The sequence below is a fragment of the Poecile atricapillus genome, chromosome 3 (genome assembly GCF_030490865.1).
Source record: "Poecile atricapillus isolate bPoeAtr1 chromosome 3, bPoeAtr1.hap1, whole genome shotgun sequence".
NCBI lineage: Eukaryota > Metazoa > Chordata > Aves > Passeriformes > Paridae > Poecile > Poecile atricapillus.
Window position 1 is genome coordinate 97,281,047 of NC_081251.1, and position 6,000 is coordinate 97,287,046.

Consider the following 6,000-nt stretch of genomic DNA (forward strand, 5'->3'; position numbering starts at 1 on the left):
CAACAAATGGACTCTGTGGTCTGTCAATATGTTTAAGAATGTAACTTGGGATGAACATTAAAAACAATCTTAGGGGCGATTCCAGCACAGTTACACTCCAGCCTTAATCGATTTCAGTGAGTTTACACAGGCATAAAAGCATAGTCCTTCAAAATTTTCCAGATGCCAATTTTTATTCTGTCTATTTTTAGCTACCCAGCTATGTACTTTGACATGAAAGTAGTCCACCAGCCTCATTTTTATCCAAAGAAGCCCTCACCCTGCCTTGAGGTGAGAATATCTTTGCAGCCCTGTCTGCTGTATTCGTAAAGTCAGTGAGGAACAGGAGGGTTTGAGGAGGAATGCTATTTGGAAATTGTAGGTGAGAAAGTGGCCATGGTGCCTGTAACTAAAGAGGAACAAAGTGGAGGGAACACTGTGTGCTAAATGAGATTTTATAGCGTGGGGCTGAAAAGGTGGAGGATCTCCCGTGGTAATGAGATTTATGCAGAGTATTTTGATGCTGTGCTTGTCTTCCTTTTGTTAACACAGCCTCTCTAGACTGTATCAGTGAAGCCCTTACTGTGCTTGAATCAAGTTGTGGTTAATAAATATGGAATATTCAATGCAGGAAAAAAACCAAACCATGTAAATGTCTTGAAAACTGTTTTTTAGGCCAAAATCTGCCTCTTAGTTCAGACAGAACAGATTCTATGAGGAGCCATGAGTTCTGGAAGAAAATAAACCAAGAGGTTATGTAATTATATGTGGTTATAAAGTAGATGTGAAGTAATGTAGTTGGCTTGTCAGTGGGTATGGGTGTAACAGTAATTTCTTCATCTGTATAAAAATAAAATTAAATGGAACAGAAAGTTGATGAGAACTTCCAATCAAATTTGATATGCTCATTTAATGAAGTAACCTGCTGGAATCTAATACAGAACCCCTGGGGTATAAACCTTTATTCAGCCATATGGTGGTCCAAGAAACAAATATTTCCTATAAATGGGGTTTTTTAGTGCCAAACCAAGATGATTGCAGGAGGAAGGGTCAATGATCATTGATCTTTGGGTCTCAGCACTGTTTGCACATACTATAGACAGGTCCTGGTTTGATGATTCACAAACTTGTTCCAAAAACATTTGCTACAAGAAAGGGGACAAGGAAGATAAAAAAGGCAAAGGGGACCAGAGTCTCTTGTTGTTCAGTGAAGTACACCATGACCTCCCACATACTGTTTGATCCAGCTAATTAGAGATGGATGCAACCAAAATGTTAACATGTGAGTACATATTTGATCAAAAATCAAGTGGCTGGGGCTCTGAAGTAGCATTCAAACCTGAATCACTTTTATGAAATTCAGTTAAGTCCAATCTCTGCAACTGGTTTGTAACCAAACCTTAATCACCAAAGTTGTTGCTGGGGTGTGTAAGGCTTTGAGCTCAGTGTATCAGAAGTTCTTGAACTTGAGCTGCTCTGAGCGTGCCAGATGCAGGTCTCACAGCCCAGTCTTCTATTTTTTTCTTCCAAGAACAAAGGCACATAAATATAATTGCCACTCATATGAATGACAGTTGGAAACAGTCAAAATGTCCCTACACATCAAGGTGTTTCCCAGAGAGCCCGGAGTGTTGTGGGTCACCTCATTCTTCAGTGATTTAAAGATCAGCATTATGGGGCTGTGTGATGGGTTTTTGCCATTTGATGGAACCCACATGAAATGAATTGATGGCTTCATTCCAGTTCCTAGTGTAAACTTGTTGGCAGTCTCCAAGGATATGCAGACTAATTTCATCCATCAAAAGCAGAATATATCTTTATCCAGAAAAAAATGTATTTTCTTTTCTCCTTTGGAAAAATGTAAATACAAGACAAAATATGCAGCAGTTCATGAGCAAGTTATGCATTCCTCTGCAGTGTGTAACCTGTTCTCAAAGAGGTGGTCTGGATCAATTTGTGAACAGTTAGGAGGGAAAGCGGCATTTGGAGATACTCTGAAATATATTGTTTCCTCTGCATCTCTGCAATCCTCAGTTACCATAACAAAAAAGGAAATAAAAAAAAAGCCAGAAGACTGTCAATAAGCAAATAAACTGACATTTTTCACCATGATACCCAGCTATGATGTGTAACACAGAAGGTGAATCACTGCACATCCTGGGTGTCAGATACAGCCAACTGATGTACACCACAAGCTCGGGTCACAGAAAGCAGAGCAGGAAAGATGAACACAACAGAAGGTTTTTGTCAGCATAAGTATAGGCCCTACATAACACTGCAGGAAAACTGGACTAGTTTTTGTTGTACTTTTTGCTTTGGACTTCTTCCATAGCACAATGGGCCATTCCCATTTCTTGTGCTTTAAGAAAAGGGGTATCTTTAGGGAGGTAAGAATTTACCTAGGAATAACTGAAAGTCATTGATACATTTTGAGATCATTAGCAGTCAGGAGACATAATTTAAATGAGATGTTAACAAAACCTTAATTAACTTCTCCTGTAGTTAAGCACCCCTTGCTGTTCTCCTGGCCTCTATCTCTTATTTTAGTGTTAAAAGTTCCTCCACGGCTTTGCGGTAACAGATGGTGTCTATCAAATAGTCAAAATCTCAGCAAGTATCCCAAGGACTAAGGAGGAGATCTCAAGCATTAAACCCTCAGGTTTCTCTAGTTCCTGGTCCCTTAAAGCAGCACAGTAACACACCAGATGATCTGCAGGCTGTGCACAAAGCAGGAGCTCAAATGCAGTCTCAACAGTGGGCTATCCATGCAAATGCAAAAATACTCTGTTTTGATCTCCACAAAATACTCATGGACTCATTCAAACAACTCTCAAACTGATCAGACATCCTCCCCCACTGTAAGCCTTGTGAGCAGTGTAGGAGGAATCCATGACTCTCACCCATGCCAGGGGAAATTTATCCTCAGAAGCCAGTAAATATGTGTATGCAAAAATATGTGTCATGGGTTGCAGAGAGGAAAACCCCATCGTCCTGGATTTTAGCTTGAGTAAATTTCTTCTCAGTAGCTGTTAAAGTGTGGTGTTTTGGGTTCAGAATGAGCATGGTGTTGATGACTCACTGATGCTTTGGGCTTTTTGCTAAGTCCTTTGCTAGAGCAAGGACTATTTTCTCCCCCTTGCCTCATGCTCTGCCAGTAAGGAGGTGAGAAAAAGAAGCTGAGGGAGCACAGCTAGGACAGGTGACCTGAGCTAGTTGACCAGAGGGACATTCCATACCATAGAACATCATTCCCAGTGCATAAACTGGAGGGAGTTACCTGGAAGAGTAGCCAGTCTGGGCTCAGGAAAGGGGTCTGGAATCGGTCAGCGGGTGGTGAACAGTTGTATTGTGCATTACTTGTTATTTTGCTTCTATTGCCAGTATTATTATTTGCCATTATTATTGTATTTTACTTCATTTTCAATCATTAAACTGTTCTTATCTCAACATACAAGTGTCACTTGGATTCTCCCCCCACCATTCCACTGGGGTGAGGGGGGTTGAACGAGCAGTTGTGTGATGTTTTATCTCTAACTGGGTTTAAACCCACAGTACACTTGCAAGCAAGAATGTACATAGTGAAAAAGGAAAGAAGAATTAATCAAGTCATGCTTGATCCATTTCTGTGGATACATAGATTAAATCAGTGTGTATAAAGACCTCTTTAAAATTTACATTGGTCTGCAGTGTTTATATATATATATATTGATATATTTTTATATATATATATATATATGTATTTCTAATGTATTTGTAAGCCACTCCCTATATTTGCTAAGTAACTTTGCACTTTCTGAACAGTTTCAGTACCTGTATTCCTAGCAGTCTTGCTGTATGGCCCCAGGGATGAAAAAAGGAAATTTCAGAGGCTGATTCTCTTCTGGGTTACTCCATGATAGCAGTTTGGGTTTGTAACTTGCGTTGCTGGATGCAGGAAATTACTTTTGGAGGCAACAGAGTTGAACTGACTGGTCTTATTCCCAGCTCTCTTACTTCAGCTTTACTACAGCACAGCTTTTTCAACAGGGGACAGACCAGGCTTTAAAGTAATTTGTCTAAGAATAGTCAGTCTCAGTTTGCTGTTTTACTAGAGCCTTCACACAAAGCATATGTGTTTGTGAAGTGTTTGAACACTGATAGCCACAGTAGCCTGAAAGAAGGAATTTCTATTTCACATCTGAGCTTATATTTGAAATCTAAAAATATGATGAACATGGCAGTCTTCTGGAGAAGGAAATTGATCTTATTATCATTTAAATTGGTATATTTTGCAAGGTGTTGCTGCCATTTTTATCTCATCCAGCAGCATTGAAAATAACATTCTCTAATGCTGGAATCAATTCTTGGGCTGTATTTATTGCATGGGTGTAATATATAACTTTAGCCTGGGGAAAACTATCCTTTTCAGTTGCTTATAGTCCTCTCAAATACTTTTCAGTCTGACCTTTTGATACTGGAATCCAGCCCAGAGATAAATTTGTCTGCAGTTTTATCAGGCTTTATCTTTGACTTCTGAGAGTAACAGGTAAGTATATTTGCCTTACACTTTTCAAACATGCACAGCTCAGCTTGAGAGCAGAATTCAGTCATTTGCACTCTAGTTTGTCAGGGTCACAGTCAGATGAGTATATCAGCCTTCATTTCAAACATGAAAGCAGATTTCCAGTGTTCCTGACTGTAAAGAAATATATGGAACCAGGAGCTGTGTTGAATTAACACAGCAACATCTACTTCAGTCTGCAGAATTACCAAAGCAGACCATGGAGAGAAGTTTTGTTCTCTATAGCTTTTCAATGGAGAAAAAGCTTTTTCCTTTTCAGAGGAAAGGCCTTTCCCCCATGCCTCTGGCATACAGCAACAATGCCTCACATGTGAAACAATTGTCATCTTTTTTCTTTGGAATTTAAGAATGGAAACATAAGGATTTCAGGTTCTTGTTGAGGAAAAAAAAGAAAGAAAAATTAGGAAAAAGAAATAGTTAATCATTTAAAGTGTTTTCAGCCTCGACAATATTCTTCCCAGAAAAAAAAAATTGCAGCATGAGCTGGTCCAGCTGTGTAAGTGTTCTAGTAAGAAGTCTCTCTGGAAACAGCCCTGCCCCTTCCTATCTGTATTAAGAGGACAAACACTTCAGTGCCAATACTCTCCACCAGCTAATGGGAAGGGATGACAGACACCTCTTAAAACTGCTTTTAGCTGCACTTCTCTCTTGCAGTTGTGTCTTTATTCACTGCTGAGCAGTGGCAACTTGACAAGAGAATAAAGCTGTAATGGCACTTTGAAATAAGGTAGATGCAGAAGACAAACTGTGTTTGGGTATGTCTTGACGTCCAATGCTGTCTGACCTAAGAGAAAACGTAAGCGTGAAGCAATCTCATTCAACAAATAATGAGCAAGAATGGTACCCTGCATCCCCAGACAGAAACAGGCAGAAGGAGAAGGTTTTTCACCAAAGACCTGCTGAGGAAAGTGCAAGAGCAGTGACTCTCTCTCTCAAGTCACTACAAAAAATGATGACACATCCCTAGGCTGGCCAGGCACCGCGTGGGAGTAGCTTCATCGCAGTCTAGTTTCAGCTTCCTCATGCACTTGGGTTGTTTGGTGGTATGTGTCTGTCTCTGAATCCTAATTTATTCCTTTGAAATCTTTTCAAGGGTAATCTGCCACAGAATGTGTTTGTATAAAGGGATGAAAGTAGCAAATGTCCACATGAAAAATAAAGGTCAGTCAGACACTTTTTATGTGAATCATCATTACACCCATACTTCCTGCTGGAATAATTAGGAGATTTGTTTAGAACACTGTGCTTCTTTTGATTTATTCCAAATCTGTTGTAAATTACTGACTAGAGATTACATGCTGAGCAACTTTGTACTAAAATAATTCTTAATCCATACCAAAAATTTTCAATTTGCTTTAAGGGAACTGTTTCCAGAGGCTAAAGGACAAATCTGTTTCTTTTATCTCTTCATTCTGCAGCCTGTCTCCTGAAGTTTCTCTGTATCAATGCCATGAGTTCGT